Source organism: Lepisma saccharinum, chromosome 5, assembly GCF_977018435.1.
Source record: "Lepisma saccharinum chromosome 5, izLepSacc3.1, whole genome shotgun sequence".
In the NCBI taxonomy this organism is placed as follows: Eukaryota; Metazoa; Arthropoda; class Insecta; order Zygentoma; family Lepismatidae; genus Lepisma; species Lepisma saccharinum.
Window position 1 is genome coordinate 9,090,956 of NC_139233.1, and position 18,470 is coordinate 9,109,425.

General features: G+C 34.2%; 1 long non-coding RNA gene across 3 annotated transcripts; it reads right to left on the minus strand.

Annotated features, from left to right (window-relative positions):
* Positions 1 to 4,914: 4,914 nt before the first annotated feature.
* LOC145988195 (uncharacterized) lies at positions 4,915 to 16,039 on the minus strand. Of its 3 annotated transcripts, none has more exons than XR_014441705.1 (7): positions 15,899 to 16,039; positions 13,834 to 13,891; positions 13,186 to 13,233; positions 11,213 to 11,257; positions 9,807 to 9,860; positions 6,261 to 6,294; positions 4,915 to 5,019 (listed from the first exon to the last, which is right to left on the minus strand). It is a non-coding gene; the product is annotated as an uncharacterized LOC145988195 (long non-coding RNA). The 3 variants fall into 3 exon arrangements; XR_014441703.1 differs by having other exon boundaries at positions 11,213 to 11,266; XR_014441704.1 differs by lacking the exon at positions 6,261 to 6,294 and having other exon boundaries at positions 11,213 to 11,266.
* Between the last annotated feature and the right edge of the window lie 2,431 nt (positions 16,040 to 18,470).

Genomic DNA, 18,470 nt, shown 5'->3' on the forward strand with positions numbered 1-18,470 from the left:
CAATGATAATAACACTTGTCTGTATAAAAATTGACAAAGAACCCAACAATCCTCATACTCCTGTTGTATACAAATCTTTCAAACCTGCTAAGAAGCGTCAAGCACAAATATTTAAAAATCCTGTCACTGATAAGCACCCAGTGCATTTCAGTTTCATTCTGTACGGCAAACAGGTCATACTCAGACAGGCCAGAGAATGTGATCCTGAAATCCTCAACAAGAGACTTGGATTTTATGTACTTTGAAATGCATCTTCTCTCAAAAAATCCAGTATCAGGATTATTCATGCAATTAGATAGGATGCATATGTCACTGCTTAAGATAATATTATTTACACTCTAGCATATAAATATTTGACAGTGATCTTACCTGCTGCCTTATATTTCTCAGCAACTGCCGATGCACTCAGAAACTTGCTATACCTGTTAAACAAAAATAAATGTTATATTAGGTAATACATACATATTTTTACAGAATTTAACTAATATGAATGCTTATACTGACAACTGTCTATAAATTTAACTGCTGTTCACTTTGTGCCATGTTTGACTGCTTTCTATTCTGACAGGGTCTGCCTGCCTAAACAGAATAGGCTGTAAATAAGCAATATTTACAATCATGCAGCAATTCAAAAGCATGTGGGCAACCCATAAGTATGCACAATCAAAGCCCAGTCACCAGAAATACAAGTGGCCTAGAAGCAGTGACAGCACAGAGAAGAATATCAGCATAACTTTCAAAACTGTAGAACTGCACTGAGACTCTCCTGATTCAGGATCAACAAGGCAATAGCAGCTGGTAGGTAAAATTGTGGCAAAGTGAATCCATACAACCCTAGCTCTGTATTATTCACTCGATTACATGCTTTCTAAATATTCAGGATAACATGCAAATGTCAATGCTTTCTATTCAATGTGACTCAGTACTTTATGAAGACATGTAATGCCTTCTATTTGTACATGTATCTGAAGACAGGCAATGCTTTTCTATAGTACTTGGGAAAATCAATGCTTTCTCTATTTAAAAACATGTAATACACTCCATGTAAGAAGATCGATGCTTTCTGTATTTAAAGGCACTTTATGTAATTAAGTACTTAGGGAATCAATGCTTTCTCTATCTGAAGGCACTCTATGTTTACTTTATAAATGCATTTGCACTCTATGTAATTAAGTACTTAGGAAATGAATGCTTTCTGTATTTGAAGACATGTAATGCACTCTATGTAATTAGAAAACATTGATCACATGTATCTGAATACAGGAAAACTGCTCAGAAAACATGTAAAGTTCAATGCTGAGTACTCAGAGTTATATATATTAATCAATATATGGATTCTGTATATGGGCAATATTCCAGTGCTTTAAAATTCTCTTCTCCTGATTCTTAACAGGGCACTTGTTGTCAGCAAGCAGCTTGAAGAAAGTATTCATGTAACTCTTCAAAGCTGCAACCTGCTTTCATCTATGTTGCACTCATCCATGTAATCTCTTACAGATTTTAACAGCAGATCTTCCACAAACTTATCCTTGACATCTTCATCTGCATCCTTCAGGTGCTGGAGTATGTCATATTTTCGAAAAAACCTACTGCAATGTTCCCTAGTTACTGCCACAGGTGTTCCAGGCAGTGTCCTGTTCTTGTACCACTGAGTTTTGTATTTGAATATGTTTTGCTGGAATTTGCGGCAGCTCTGCCTAATACCCTACCTGATGAAGGCAAGTGCCTTATTCAGACTACGGAGCTAAGAATTCCAGTTGTTGAATATGAAGCCAGTTATGCTCTTAAATATAAAGCAGATATCCTCAAAAATCCACAGGTGCCTTTACAATTTTATACATATCAATGTGTGCAGAAGCCTGCCACTGGTAGCTATTATGAATTTGATGCTACAAACTCATTCTCCAGTATACAATATGACATGCCAGATTTTGTGGTGGTACTGTTTCAGAGTGGAAGACACAAGAATCAGGAAAAAAATTCAAGTAAATTTGATAACTGCAACATCAAGAACATATATCTTAAAAATGGCAGAAATGAGGTGTTCCCTAGAGAAAATTATAATTTAAACATGTCCAAGGATGATTTTCTTAAATTATATGAAGCATTTACAGCATACAAAAGGGTCACTACTGGCAATACTGACATGTATTACACACCAGATGAATTCAAAGCACAGAGATCCATGTTTGTAATCAACACTTCAAAAAGGAAACAAGTTGTGGTTAATGACAGGACAAACATTAAAATTATCTGTGAATTCCATGATACACTCCCTGATGACACTATATGTAGTGTTATTCTTATAGGTGAAAAATCATATGTTTATGATGTAAGAAATGAGAGAGTCACAGAGCAATTCTAGAAAGCCTCTGCATATTACATTGTCTTAGTACTAGATATGCAAGTTGGGCCTGGTGTCCAATTAAAATATTGAGCATATTCCAGGTAACATATTAATTCTCTGAACTTAAACCGGAAGTGGACCGGAAGTAAATATGAGTGTGTGTGGGTGGGTGTGGGTGTATGTGGGTGGGTGTGGGTGGCTCTTATGAGCATTTTTGGCTTAGTTTTAAGTGTAGCAAAAACAATATCAAGAAGGCCATATATTTAACAAGCTTATGGACAACAATCTCACAGATGTAGCTTTTGTAAGTGTAGGCAAATCAATCTGAGGGGGGTCATACTTTCCCGGGAAATTCCCGAGGGCATTTTTACAAAAATCTTGGGTTAGACAGAGTACCACACTTGAGCAATAAGCTCATATGCACATCTTGAGCTAGTTTTAAGTGTAGCCAAATCTGCCTGAGGGGGGCTCATACTTTCTCGAGATAGTAATAGGTAGTTTTATACTACTTACGTGCTACAAAACTATAAATTTCTTATTGAAAGTGATCATTGGTCCACAAATCATTCACGGATAACCATTTCAGGTAATGTTAGGTTAGCTTTAGTTATGTTAGGCAAGCATAGTTATAATATTTCTTTTGTAAAAATACGCAAATACTCCACCGCTGATTTCAGGAAAAATGGCGCGTTTTTTGAAACATTGTTCGTCATTTACGTGCTACAAAACTACGAATTCCGTATTCAAAGTGATTATTCGCCCAAAAACCATTCACGGAAGGTTCGGTTAGGTTAAGTTAGGTTAGGCAAGCATAGTTATAACATTTCGTTTGTAAAACTTATAAAATTTCGTTCGTAAATCTACGGATTTAAACCTTCATAAAAATTGATAGAAAATATTTTTTTTTCAAATTTTCGAATTCGCCCCCGATTTCTAACAACAGATTCGTGATTAGGAGGCCAAAATTAGTTAGTAAACCGAAAATTAAAAAAATTGGAGACTTTCTCTATATTGTAAATTCGCTCCCACTTCCGTTGCGGCGCATATATTGCAGACCCGGATCAAGGTCGAGCGCGGGACTGGCGGTTCCCCTTGATTAACCCCTTTTTCTGCTTGTATTAGGCGGTGGCGCAGCAAGGCAGCGACCCGAAATACTATTATCTTACATTAGAAGCATAGTAGCCAAAAGAAGAAGAGGCTGGCAGTCCAATGAAGAAAGTTGGATAGATGAAGGAATTGTACGCGTATATAGAAGTTTGTAAATAAGAAATATATCCATTAGAAGAATAAGTATATATATATATATATATATATATATATATATATATATATATATATGAAAATAACCTATGAGTCCATAGAAGAAGAAGCCTGTTGAATCTCATGTACGAAAGAATAAATATATTATATATATATATATATATATATATACATATTTAGAACAAAAAGCCTAATAGAAGCTCATTAGTATATAGAAGAAGAAGTCTATTAGCCAATAGAAGAAAAAGTCTAATAGAAGCCCATTAGTCCATAGAAGAAGCCAGTGGATTTCTAATTTGAAGAAATACATATATATTTAGAAGAGGAAGAAGTCTTCACCTATCGATAACCAGATGTCAAGAAGAAGCCCTTCACATCTCCATAGCGATGAAGAAGAAGCTTTCCAGTAGATACATTCCCATATACTTACAAGAAATATATATGTGATAAATAAACAAATAGACAGCTTCAAATGCAATGATGTATATAAATTTAACGTAGCCTGAAAAATTAAGAATATACGGTGCATTGTACCTTCTGTAGTAGGTTAAACAAGTTGTTTCCTTTCGTTTTTTCCTCAAATAAGTTATCATTCAGTTTTGGTAGCCCTGAGTGTCCCATGCTTTACCCTGGCCTAAGCCGGACTGGTGTCACCCTCTCCGGGACGTGGCAAATTGTACTATAAATGCTGTAGTTTTACTGTATATATATATATATATATATATATATATATATATATAGTTATATAATGACCTGGTTGTTATTAATTGATTCAATTAATCATAGTAATTTTTATTGGAAATGGGTGTGTTTCTGTTTCAAAGGCAGAGGTGAGTGGGGGTGCCACATTGTTGTATTTACGCTCTCCTTTCTGGGACCCAGGAGACTATGGAAAAGGGAGGCTAGAATCAAATATAGTGATAACTGTCATAAATTGAGGCATTTGCAGATGAAATTCACATAGCATGTGAATATACTATGTGAATATATGAACATATGGCAAGTTAAATATTCAACCATCTACTAAATTATATAGAATTTGCGGAAGTGTTTTTTAAGTTACCATACCAGTATTTCCCTCGAGAAAACTGAGAAATGATGGATAAACGACGGTTAGGATGGCACGTTTCAGTGCTAAATAAATATGCCAATAACATAGTTTACTGTTTGTGTATTCACTATGTAGAATATTTTCAACAGGTGCATATTAAACATATCTTCAAAATAATCATAATTTGTTTGTATTAATGGGTTGGGTTCCCAATACAAACGTCATGAAAATAAGCAAAATTAACAACACACTTTTTAATATTGTATTTATTAACTTCTTGCATTTCCTTACAACTTAAAAGTTTTTGGAAACGATGACAATCATACGTAAGAGCAATAGAATCCTCAATAGTACAGTCAACCTGTAAATAGACAAATAGAACTCAACTTGATAAATCGACGAGGAATGATTATATTTAAATTAGGATTATGAATTCATTGTATTATAATTCTACAACTTGGTCATAATAAACTCAAGCACAGACAAATGAATCAGAGCAGAATTAACTTTCACAAGTACAGTAATTGAAGCCTTCTGTGTAAACATAACATGACATTCTACAGACAAATGTCCTTTTTACGTTCAGTCAAAACCACATAATAACCTTTCAGACAGAGTAACTATCTCATTTTGGATAGAAATGAATCATAAACCATCCCCATTATAGAAAGAGATGTGTCAAGAGCAATAACAACTTCCACTCAACTTTGGAAGAAATTTTGTTAATTTAAACCATGAGCCGGTTTCTACAGGGTGTCCCAGTCAATAGTAGCCTGGCTCGAAGACATTTGTCTATGAGGCAAATGACGGCTAAATCGCACCAATAAAATGGAATAGTCAATTGTAACGTGAACCGTGGTAGGTACTCAAGTTCATCACTACATGCACCACTTCACTTCTTTTCATGATCCTTGGCATGCAACTGTTGATCATAGCGAGGCTACTTTTAACTGGGACACCCTGTATAAAAGCAATGATCGTTAATATTAATTCCTCTTTACATACCATAGGGCCTATTAACTTCTATATTGATATAATTTTTATCTGTAATAGTGTTTTTAATTATTTTCGTGTGAAAAAAGCAACAACAAAATTTCTATAATTCCAGCAGATAAGATCTTATGTTGTACTCACATTCAAAAAGTTTCATCTACTACACATACAATATATTTGCATAAAGCATCGTGTATATAGTCAGATATCATGGAGTCGATTGTTGGGCATTTATAATCCAAGTGCTTCAAATTCTGTCGCGCACATTATTCAAACTAAATTTAGAAGCTCTCTAATACACGTCGCACCATGTCTTAAGATATTGCTGTAATTTTACTGATGACTAGCAAACTTCATTTCAACTGGTGTGTGCGGTTTATTCACGATCAACGTCCCCTTGATAATTGTAATATTGACGTATCCCCATAGTAAGGAATCACAATAAGCAAGGTCTGGCGAACGAGGAGGTCATGGACAGTCAATACGCTGGCAGGTGTGAAATTTACATACCAAATTCATGTGATATGATTTAAAGTTTAAACAAATGTTAATTGATATATGGTGCTTAACTAGAAAAGGTTTAAATAATGGTCTGCTGTATGTACTTACTGGCATGTCTTACATTACAATTTCTATCTTCTTCCTACAATAGAAAAATAAACATACTACGATATATAATAATATTATAGTGTTGGATTTAAAACAGTGCTTACTGATAAGTAAAATATCTTGTTTAACATAATATATTTGTTGAGAGTGTAAAATCTACAAATTAATTTTAAAAAAGGAAGGAATTGAAAATGTGTGAAAAAAATAGTTTGGTGATGGATTAGTTTCATAGAAACACCTTTCGAAGTAATATAAGCATTTGTATTAGTAAGTGGAGATGAAGTTCAAAATTATTAAAGAAAATATCATCATTAAATATTGGACCTAATCTCGACGCAAGGTAAAAAGCGAAATGTTAAAATGAACATATAAATAAGCGAAATTGTATTGTTATGCAAAAAATACAAATGCAAAAAATGTTTATGAAAGAATAATATGGAACTGACCAAATATTCGAATATATATGAATGAAAAATGAGAATGTTATATTGAGTGACAGGCTTTATTACAAATATGACAATTGCTTTATATGTATAAATATTGTAATGAGATAAAAGTAGGAAGACACTGTTTTCGTGGTTCTGTACGGAGATTCTGCATTAACTGGAAACTCTCGCTTTGTGTGTGTGCTTCTAATAGATCAGCAGCTTATATTTCAAGGAGCTACATATTCGGTTCAAAGGATCTTGTTTGAAGAATCAAGTAAGGGAATTACAAATTTGAGTTTCTGTTTTAAGTCCACTCATGCACAGATAGCCAAATCGGGCTGGATCTACAGTTTAATGTGCGATCGAACTACTGTGTACATCACCGGACCTCTTGATTTCCACTTCATCGGGAAGACCCAGAGAGAATTACAAGTGAAGGAATGTAAGATTTGACTTTTCTATCTTCAACTATGAATTAAAGAAAAGAAATTCCATGTCCAAATTTTCCACATGAATATTCGTGTAAATACCGTGCAATGATATTTTGTTTTCTTAAAAACAACTACTTACCATGTTGCTGGATTGATTAATTAACGTATATTAAAATAGACAGTTGTTGTGTGTTTTTGCCTTCCATGTTCACATTCTTGTCACGAGACACGCTTATTTTTAATGTATGCAGAAAGCATAGAGCGAAAACGAACTAATGAAGTCTGTCCATCCCTATATCATTTTCTATGTAACCTTTTGAACCCAGCAGTCCGACACCTGAAGTTTTCATTTGACTTCTGCGAAGTGGGCAACCGTCCAGGGCCTCGCGTCTCATGGGTTTGATACGAAAAATGTAATAATAGAAGTGAGAAAAAGATGGAAAATGCTATTTTTTGTGGGCAGTGAAATTAAAACACTTTGTTTTTATCTGGCTTTAAATTCTAGTTAATCGTTACAGTTTGAATGAATACATCAAATCAGAGGCATAACAGGTAATCAGGTGAACGAGCCCTAATCCTAAGCCCCCCCCCCAAGAAGTATCGTTGAAAAGATTCTGTCGGGCTATCGACCAGGTGAGTTGTGGAAAAGATTCCAAGCCAGAGAGAATCTGTTCATCATTCGTCGCTAGGAAAGCTTCAAGACTTACCTGAAAAAAATTATTGTCGTATTTCTCATGTGAAACATTTGCCCACAATAACTTGCGTGGAAATTTTTACCCATTTATTCATTTATTAAATAAAAAGCACTTTGTCTTGTCTTTTCTTCCTTCTCTCGACCTTGGACTCCCGATTTTAATATGTTAACAATAAACTGCCACGAAGCAATTGTGAGGCATTTAAATGCTTGCGATGATTTCAACTCAAGGAATGCATGGATAATAAATATTAGCTGTTCTTCTTTCCTTCCTACAGCTTGAGATTTGAGTTCCCGGAAAACAGAGAAAAACTATTTTTAGCGTGAATGAAATTATTAAATAGTTTTCTTCAGTAATTTATTATTATTAATGAAATATGATAATTTGATGAAGTATCCCTGAATATTTTAAATTCAAAGAACGGATGGGGGCCTCGCGATATGTTGCTACGGTGTCGTCGTAAATGCGAACAGTCCTAATTGCGAACACTTGCTTCCTTAACAGGAATAACACCATATTACCTTCAAAAGCTCTGTTCTAATCGCGAACACATTTTTTCTGCCTATATGGACCTACAACTTCTTTTAACGAGTTTTCAAAAGGAGCTCAGTACCACACTTGAAACTGGTCAGTGCCTGTCACAGTTGGAACAGAAAATTCGACATGATTAAAGCCGTCGCTAAATTTTATGTAATTTAATAATAAAAGTGTGGGCTATTTTTTACACGACTAAATACTGCACAATTCTTAACTGAAAAGAGATTATTAACTTTACCTAAATTTCAAATTCGAAACATATGTGCTCCTCACCTTCCCTTCCTCCAAAAAAAAACAAAATGCCTTTTTTTCTTCTGCTTTATACCTTCTAGGTTCATTACCATATTAAGAAATATGTCGTTACACATTTCTCCCTAGTCTTTCGAGCTTAATGTTGATTTTGTGGTTCCATCCCTCCACTGAATCATTATTTGTCCGGTGCCCAGAGACGTCAACTTAAAATAAATTTGGGGGGTGGGGGCAAGTTTGGCATAAACATTTTTTTATGTATGTAAATATATATAATATATGTCCCTCTACGTGAATTTTGGGGGGCAGAAAAAGCTTTGCCATCCCCCACCCGTAGTCGGCGGCTATGCTGCCTCCTGTTGAAGCAGTTCCACGTCTCTTTTGGCACTGGATTTTCAAGATATTAACACACGAATAAAAGTCAGACTACGACAATCGAACTGAAAGGGTGAAATGACTTTTATAATGCAGAATACCATGATAGGTCAATCAGGTTGACGATTGTTGTCAAACCAGCTGCCTCTCTGGGACACTGCCCTTATTTGTTTTTGAAAACAGGTTTTTCAGTTCCATGTGTTCGCAATTAGGACATGGAATTACTTCTCATTTTTATGTGTTCGCAATTAGGACAACCGTTGCTACGCCACTTCCGGGAACCTCTGGAGCGAGCGAACGAATACAAGTCTCTGCGCAAGTAGTGACTCCAGATGACCCGACCAATGAACATGTGAGAGGGAACGGAATTACGTGGAGGGGAAAAAGCGACTGCAGCTACTAGTATTTTGCAGCAGCGTGTGCTGCTTCGTTTTCTCCCATTATCTACCGTTATGCGTACCCTTGTTCCACAGATTCTAGGGATAGAGTATACGTTCTGATCTCTCCACCATCTAGTCCATACCCTCATCGCAGTTTGATCTCAATGAGAACTAATGTATGCCTTATGATCACTATCATCAACCGATCCATTTGATTCTATGCCCCAATGTCATTTTACGAACATTCTTATTCTAGAATAAAAAGTACAATTATAGCATTAATTTCAAAGGTATGAAATGGCGTTGGTTGAAACCTAATATATACACTTAAGTTTGGATTCATGACGAATGCCTATCATCAAAGTGCAATTATATCAAGAACAACTATTATTTAAAGTTCAAAATTCTGTAGGTTGTCTCAAATTCTTAATATTATCTCCTTTATACGTACCATATCCAACGTTCATCGAACGGGCGGTAACGTGATCCTGTTCCCATTTAATACCTAAAAAGAAAAACAACAACAACAACAACCGAATTACATGTTTAAAAATGTTAAACGTATTAGATAACGTTATTTTGTTTAACTCTAGTATGTGTAACCACAAAATGCTTCGTTCGTCTTGTATATATTTAATTTCTGTTATAGACAATTCCGTGATTAATTATCTCTCTCCCTCCATCTCTCTTTCTCCCTCTCCCGTTCTCTATCACTCTCTCCACACACACACACACACACACACACACACACACACACACACACACATTATGTGTGGAGAGAAAGAACATATTTAGTGCCTCAAGTTCTCATAATATAGCTAATTGCATATTTAAACTAATATAATTTGAGACCATACACAGAAAGGCTTATCGGGACATGATCTATAGTTTAAGTTGCAAACCGAACCACTATGTACCTCACCGTGTATCAAACCCAGCACCTTCGGATTACCAGGCTGCGACGTTTCAATTACACTATTGGGGAGGCCCTGTATATGTTTTAAACCAACCTGTGTTCATTAATATTTCGGTGGAGAGCCACTGGTTTAAACGGATGTTTAATCTATCTACTATATTAGTTGTGGATATAACGCTATTCTTCAATTTATAATTTCCGTTTTCATGTTGTAATTCTATTTGCAATACACGTGCAGGTAAACTAAATGATATTTACTTTAATCGAGAAATGTTGGTTTAATTTCCTCGTAGTAATTATGCTAAATTTTGCTTAACGCATTAATGTATTCTCTCTATATTCTTGATTTAAGTGGCTTTTCTGACACCCTTGACTACGCGTGGCGATAGGAATGAACGGTAATTTGCCGATAAACACATTATACCAGAGTTGTTAAAGATCCAGGAATTTTAAATAAATTCAACTCAGGCCAAGGAGAAAGAATCAGCAAGCATAAACGGGCTCTGCACCTTAAATAAACTTTTTATCTGTACATTATTTCAATTCGGTCCAGGAACCGTTTGTCAATGAAACAATGAGCAACTTGGACCACATATTTAAAATGTGCGAGAAAAAAGGTTCTGTTCCTCCAGTGGAACTCAAAAGAACCCATTAGAATTTATTGGTTCCTGATCCTTTAACAACCCTGTATTATACCCACGCCAGGATTCGAACCAGGGACCTGTAGCGAAATGGCAAGGCCAACTCTCAACGTCCATCGAGAGGACCAACACACTAAAATACATTCACATACTAGTCCTTTGGCGTTAGTGCACTGTTTCGATTAAAATCCCTCATTATGTACGAAGGATGTGCACTAACAAGATTGATACCATTAAAGTAAAATAATATTTTTGTTTCGGTTAAAATATTTAGCGTGATGTGTGGAGACTGTAACATACCATCATAGTTATAATCCAATGGCCCATTCACAGGAAGTGATCTTCCTGCAACATTTGAAAAGTGATAATTGTAAGAAAACAACACAATTACGTTGAATTCAAGACAATATGTAGATATGTAAAATAGTGCATACTTAGCAGCAGTGGAGTATAAGGTATATTCAAGATAACTATGAATTAATTTAATAATCTTCTCATAACTGTCTCTTAGTATAAATTGATGCAATTCAGCTTTATTCATGTAGGTAATACTTTCGGAGGAACCCCTTTCCTACTGACGTCCTCTCCTTTTTGGTACAATGGAGTTCATTTTGTAATGTAAGTATATTTTGGCGGTTTCTCTGAGTATGGATGCCAATTGTGACGTTCTCTTCTTTGTAATATCACCTAACTCGAAGGTGTTTTAATTTAATCTCTTTTAGAAAATTCATTACAAAATGAATTTCATTCAACGAGTCATGTGTCTCTTCCAAATGTGAACTTTTATATACAGTATATATATATATATATATATATATATATATATATATATATATATATATATATAGTATATATATATATATATATATATAGACACACGTAGTGATACGCATTTTTGGAAAATTTTAATTAAATAGTCCTTACAGTATCATTTTGAAAAGAAGATTTTTCATATTGTAGATGACCAGGGATGCTGGAGAAGAACTTTTGGTCCCTGGTGTACGTCACATCCGGTTTCCTCTGTCTCCTGGAATGCACCGATTTGCATAGGAGAATTCGACAGTAAACGGAGATTACAGATTACGGCGAAAAGGCTACTACATAAGCAAAGGCTGTCATGAGGCAGTCATCTGTTTCAGTTCCAATTTACTAAGCGCATAACTGACAGTAGCAGTCAGTGAAGCCGGAAGGAAGATGAGATAAGTGCTGGCGCATCCCTCGGTCACCTAGCTTCTCCTCTTACTCTGAGTTGTATCCAAGTAAGAGTTAGTTATCTATTTTCATAGTCTACCCAAGTGCTTTAACTACCATATTTGGCGAGGCAATGCAATTAGTACAGGTACACACGTACTATTAAATCATTACCAGACAAATTCACCTGAACACTTCACAGGTAAGGAAAGCGATTTGTGTTATATTCACATACCAAATATCTGTTGGATTATATAAATGAAATGTGAATTTATATTGCAGAAAACGTGTGCATATTTATTAATTTTAGAGTGTAGGCTATATGTCATAAAAATTGGTTCAATGATTTAAAGTTGATTCAAATATTAATTGATATCTCTTATTTTTGTGTTGAACAATAAAACTTTACAAATAATGGGCCTGTTTTTGTACTTACCGACTTGTCGTGCAGGCTTTCTTCGTACAATAGAAAAATAAATATAACTCGATACTGTATTGGAATGACGCCAGTGGTTACTCATATCTAAATTATTTTGTGTAACAACATGTGGCTGGAGAATCTCATTGATTAGAAAATATGACATCACATGAGCTACAAATTTACTTCATCATGTTTCAGAGATCGAAAATATAAGAAAAAGGATGAAGATAGGAAACAAATTACCGAAATATGTTGTTTTATGTAAAGTAAATTAGCAAATATGTAAAACATGTAATATCCTGGAAAATATGTAAAAATATGTAACATAAAACTTAGGCAAAATCATGTCAGTTATATAATTCGTTGACATTTTACTGTTGAAGGTGTGTATCAAGAAAGAAATAGAATATGTAATTACATACAAATCCGGGATCTAATTATCACTCATCCCCATTTTCGCAAATTAGCCAAAAATTGGCACAAAAGCTAAGTAAAATAACGAAAATCAAATAGTCTTTGGAATTCATTTTCGATACTTGGTAAACATCAAAATGTTTTCAGCTCTTACCAGAATTCGCTACTGAAACTTCCAATTAAATGTTAACAGTAATTATAATTACATTGGCCAAGATAAGGATAATATACACATATTTACACATACCCGCTACTCTGTTTCTGTTATCATGAAATTCGATGTCACCTGGATAATCTATAAAAATAAATGAGTGCGTTTTAAGTATAATCACATTACAAGACATTTCATAGACAGAGATTAATTTGAAATTTTTAAATAAATTTATATTGTACATAATTTGTAAAGTAAACGTATACAAAATAAATATTGTATTATTTCTTAGGATACTGTATTCTCGTTTCCCTAAATTGCCAATTATACGTATAGTATTAATGAGAGTTTGGCTAATGAATTCAAGTTTACTGATATATCTTAAGTAGTCTACATAAAAACAGGATAAATTAATACAATATGATTTGAAATATCAATTGCCGGAGGCTGTTTTGTAATTACAGAGGAACATACGTCAGCGAAACACTGAAAATAATAAAAAATACTGATTTGTAAATAAACGTGGCATATGTAAACAAATGAAGAAATAGGCTAATGCAAGTAAATGCAATTGAAAATGTAGAAGCAGACAATAAATTTATTTATTTATTGAGAAAATTTCAGATACAGCATAGGTGACCATTTAATTGAGCATCGAATAATATGTTAAATAACTCGTTAAGGATAATATATGTATATAAATATATAATAATTATTAATATAATATGTAATTAACAAACTTACCTCCTTCTGGAAAAATCTGAGCCAGAACATTAAACTGTTTCAGTTCACTCAGGGAAATCTGAAATGCGAATAATTGAAAGATTGTTCAGTTCTACATCCGTTGCCAAACCTTTGCAAGAGTGGTTCGGATTAACTGTGGGTCCAGTCCCGATTAGCCTTTCTGGTCATAAATTGGACTTGAAAAACCAGTCAAGTACCAAGTCGAGAATGGAAATTCATTGTTACTCCGCTAGATTTCACTACCTTAAAATCATAACTAGTAGCTATGAACATTGCTAAATTAGAAAACTAATTTGTTTTCAATCATTCAAGGAAAACAACATGCATTGCAAAGCAGGTACAGTCAACGGCAAAGATAATGGTAGGCAAATTGTCCATCGTTATTTTCATTACTTTTTATTCTACATTCTGTGTTGTTTTAAGGAATTTAATTGTGTTGCGAAACAGGCATTGGCCTTTGCTTATTGACGTCTTTATTTCAATTCATTATCATCATATTGTACAATATAGACCGAATGAAAATGGTGATGGACAATTCGCCTACTGTTTCTTTTGCCGTTGGTTGTACGTGTACAGTTTTCCTGATGCACACAAACACATTGAGAGGTGGTTTTACACGATGCACAAATTGATATGAGCTTGTAAACTTTTTCCTATTTGCAGAAATGATCACGTTTTGAAGTTTTTAAATCTTTCAATTTTAGTACATAAATATAGCCATATATATCGACACTGAAGAAGGAACGAATTAATATTGGGGAGGGGGTTGTCGGCACATATGGTCATCTGTACAGGAAAATGAACCCTTTATCTAAATATCCAACATGCCAAGGAGGAATTAAAGTAAGATGACTTCATATCAGAGTAAAATTAAAATTTCGAATCACTATCGATCAAATTTGTTTTATTAACATTTTATTAACTTGGCTTTTATACTTTTGTTTGAATTTGAATTTGTTCTTCTTTGGGTGCGTCAGCACTTAGGTTATTTTGCACGCGTCACGTTATACGGGGTCCAGCCTCTTACCATAACAAACTTAACTATAATGTCGCATAACTAAAATCTTAAAATATTCTGACTTCGGTTAATAGTTGTGGCTGTAAAGCGATACTTAGCATGCATAAGGAAAATAGAGAAAAAATTAAAAGAAAACAGGGTAACACACAGAATTTTACTGGCCACAGGGCTTTCCCCAGGTACCCATGTCATTCGACGCTGGGTGAATGCCAGGGCCGCTTCCAACGTTAGAAAAGTTCCCGGATTTGAACCGGCCGGGGATTGAACCCGGGACCTTGAGCATGGTAGTCAGATGCGTTACCGACTGAGCCACCGCGGCCACCATTTAATTATAAAGTAATATTATAAAAATATATAAATTAATCTCTGAAACAAATATGTCTGAAAAATATGAGATAATCAGTAGCCTAACTTAAAATAAATTCCAATAGGAAACATTTAATTTTCATGTATGTTTTATCCGAATAGACATATCACAAAAATTGGGTAATTGTTAAAATTGATGAAACTTACATAAGTTTCATCTACTTATTCAAGTGCTCAGCATGCTTTCTACGACATTCACAATGACGTCATCATCATGCAGTGCACTTTGGGAAGGAACTGCATGAAGTATGGCAAACAGATTCACTACGAGAGACTTTCTTACAGAAAAAAATGCGGTATTTTATAAGTACACATTCCTCATATGATCATCATAACCACATCTTGGATCACTTCAGCAAAGACCACACGCACAATGCTTACTTCGCATATTTCCAAAGCAGGATCTGATCTCTTTGCCCGAAATATGGCGATTTCGCGCAATGAATTGTGGGGGAAATTGTTACCTGAATATCGTCCATTAAAGGCATTGGAAAATATCAGCATTGAACAATTTTAAAATGCAATGACACAACAAAATTGTCTCTCAAACAAATGTATACATATTATTATTAAAAATAAAGTATTTATTATGATGAAGATATAATAGATGATTTGATTAGATACATAAAAGTTACACATGTATTACAATGCAATTATATAATAATTTATAACAAAACTTACCGCGAGAATGAAGATGAAAAACATTAACTTCTTCATTGCGACAGTCCGGGAACAATGTCTTGACAAAACTGCTTTTCGCGTCTAAATATTGTTTTATATGCACTAATAATATACCGTGGAAAGTAAAATTCGTAATCTACGTAATCAATTGTTAATAGAAGTTCACGATTTATATTCTACAAGCACAGTACATAATCTATATATTATGTAATTATATAAGCTGCAATATTGTACGTTATTGATTTGCAACAGGCAACAATTATGCTCTGCAACTAATTGAACATATACTGTGTGGTCTGTTAATACCATATTTAAATTTTACTCAGCTAAGATAGAATAAATCTTCGCCTTTGTTAAATGAACTGTGACGCACAATAAACGACAATAATTGATTTTTTTTTATAAAATTATCCGTAACCGGTTATGCAAAAAAACAAAAACGTTATCAACGTTGGAAAACCAACATTAAAATTATAGATCTTTTAATTATAAAATGCGTATCTTTCAAAATAGCATATACTTTCTTCATTTTCTTTTTTTGTAATGCAAAAAACACATCTGTCATAAAATGTGAAAATATGTTTACAAAGGACCAACATTTCTGTTTTGTACATTTTTCTAATTCTTAATATATTTTCAGCCTTCTTAGAACGAAGTGGATTGAATATGGGACATAACGGAATCTCAAAATAGAAATTGGGGTTCGAACCGGGAATCTTACAAATTTCCATCCCTCTCTTCCTGAAACCGCAGCTCCTGACCTGTATCCCCGTAACTAATGATAATAAACAGACAATTTTTTGGTCATGATTCTCATTCGATGAACTATAAAAAAAGGTTCAGTTTGATTTTCTTGTTAATGTCAGTGGTTTTGCGTAATTGGACAAAGATTCAGCTTTTACGAAAGTATTCCGCACATTCCATGTTATTTCCCCTTCATTGACTGGGATATATGGTGTTTCATTGAATGAAGCATATACTATGACAGATTATTTTTCATTCCGGTTTCCAAAGTCATCCTAAAATCAAACTTACACCAAACAGAGACTGCATTTAACTGTGTAACATACTACATTCGCCACAAAATTGAACATACAAATTTTTATTTATGCAAGGTCAAAGGTTACATCATGTGACCTGGAAGTGAAAATTTCAATGTTTTCATTTAAGGACATTTTTTATGAAAACTATGCTCCCTTAGCTTCAAAATAAGCCCAAGATGAAAATTATACCATAATTGGAAGCAAACTTATGAATTGTTTTACTTGACCTATTAAGCACACAAATATTACATTTTTTAATAATATTGGCAACCCTGCTGTATGAATACCGTGTATCACTGAGAGCTAAAATTTTACATATGTAAGTTATGAGTACTTCATGTCTTCTACTATACTACCAAATTTCATGAAAATCTGAAACGGTCAAGTTGAAAAGTTTCTGATTTTCTGTGATGATTTGGTATATGTATGTATATGAAATTTGTTTCAATGAAGATTTATTAATAGAAGCAGTGAAAATTGCACTAATTTTATTTTATAGCCTTTCGGAAATATACTTTAAGATTCAATTTGAAAGAAAACATGATAATTGCTCTGCCTTTTAGTGATAATGCAATTTTAGTAACGTCAAAGTTGACAAAAAATAATCAAGATTATATACAATATAATTATTAGTACAAAGGAATCTTGGTGACAAACTTTTTCAATGGAATGTGCTCACATATTTATGAGCTTTAGACAAAAAAGTAAAAGTGATATGTCGATTTGTCTTTGAGATGTAACTTTTTCTGGTAAGCACTGCTGGCTACTCCCATGGCCTCGGCAATTACTGATCCGTACAAAATTTTGAAACTTTATCCTCCTGTTTCTCAATAACTATAAGGTCTAGAAGAAAAATTTGCGTGAGTTCATACCATGGTATTCCTCTCTGCAAGAAAATAGACCAGTCAAGGTCGGAGCTTCCCCTTCCCTTCTCCACACCCCTGTCCCTCCAGGGTTGCCACACTTCCTCTGAGTTGCTCAGTCGACACTTCGCGAGTTGTACAGTCACGGACACTTCTGGGTTGTAATGATCCCATTGAAAGTCAATGAGATTGTTACAACCCAGAAGTGCCCGTGACTGTATGTATGCGGCTGATTTCGTTTGATGAAATTGTTGCTTATATGGTAACACTGTAGGTGACGGCGTGACCTTGACTGGACTATATTCGTGACTTTAGCTTTGGTATTTTTATTATTTATTTATTGAATTCAACAGGTACATACCTAATTACAGAGCCCATATAATGGATACATAGTGAATACAGTTACATATATTTCTGTAATATTGAAATAAGAAAAATATATACATGCAAAATCATATATTTTAAATTATTAATTTATATATATATATACCGCGTGAGGCACCTAAAAGTACCACCTGAAATAGCGAAGAAACCAGAAACAGTAGCGATGTGAGGTTTGCGGGAAACAATAATATCAAATGGGGTTCGTAAATCGGAGGTATGGGGTGGGTCGAAAAATATCGACAAATGGGGCATCTGGAGCAAAGTCATATTTTTTTAATGGAA